Raw genomic sequence first — 830 nt, forward strand, 5'->3', positions numbered from 1 at the left:
ACCCCCCCGCCCCCAAATAAAACAATAAATGCTGCGTTGCAACGAGAAGTCCAGGCTAGGAAAGCCCAGGGCTGTTGAGGGCATTGTTAAAGTCGGGGGCGGATGGGGAAGCTGCCAGGGCAGGGTGTTTCTCCCCGCAGCACTCACGAGATGTTTTGGGTGCGATGGGGGCATTTCAACAAAGCCTTTGGAGAGGGTCGCTTGGGGAGAGGCGGTTCGGAGGCCGCTTGGGGGGCGGTTCTGGGGTCCCGATGCATTTCGGTAGATACGGCAGGGCTTTGTTTTTAAGCTATTTTTGGCTCCAGGAAGGAATTCATGGAGCCCTGGGCTGGGGGTCACCTGTGCTGGAAAGGCTGTGGGTCCTGGGATGGCAGTGCGTGCTGTTGTTTTGGGTTTTTTTTCCCCTGCACGTCTGATGAGAGTTGGCGGCTGTTGTTTTTTTTTGTTTAGCGGAGCTGGGCGTAATGGGCAGCGATGGGAAACGCTCCCCCCACGCTGCTGCCGCCTCTCCCAAACCCAATTGAAGCCAGGCTTGCGCGGACCCGAGTGCTGAATTTTGCTGTGAAAGTTTTGGCTCTGAGGCGGAGAAATGGCGAGGGAGGATCTGTGTTTGCTGGAACGATGCTTACAATGGAGCCTTTTTGTTTTAATGTTGCTAGGGTTTGGAGGGGGTAGGGAGAAAACAGGCCTACTCTAGAGCCCTGGTCCTGAGAGTGATCCTTTCCAGAGAGGGGTATTGACTCTGCAGGTTGTTGTAGGCCCTTGGCTTTGACGGACCTTACTGAAAGCTGCTGCTCACTTGACTGATTTTTTTTTTTTTTTTTTTTTTT

General features: G+C 53.6%; 1 protein-coding gene across 8 annotated transcripts in view; it reads left to right on the forward strand.

The window, feature by feature from the left end:
- PRRC2B (proline rich coiled-coil 2B) overlaps positions 1–830 on the forward strand; it is a 54,226-nt gene that overhangs the window by 687 nt on the left and 52,709 nt on the right. The gene's annotated exons all lie outside the window — the stretch shown is intronic.

This window comes from Gavialis gangeticus, unplaced genomic scaffold, assembly GCF_001723915.1.
Source record: "Gavialis gangeticus isolate Ggan-Ray unplaced genomic scaffold, GavGan_comp1, whole genome shotgun sequence".
In the NCBI taxonomy this organism is placed as follows: Eukaryota; Metazoa; Chordata; order Crocodylia; family Gavialidae; genus Gavialis; species Gavialis gangeticus.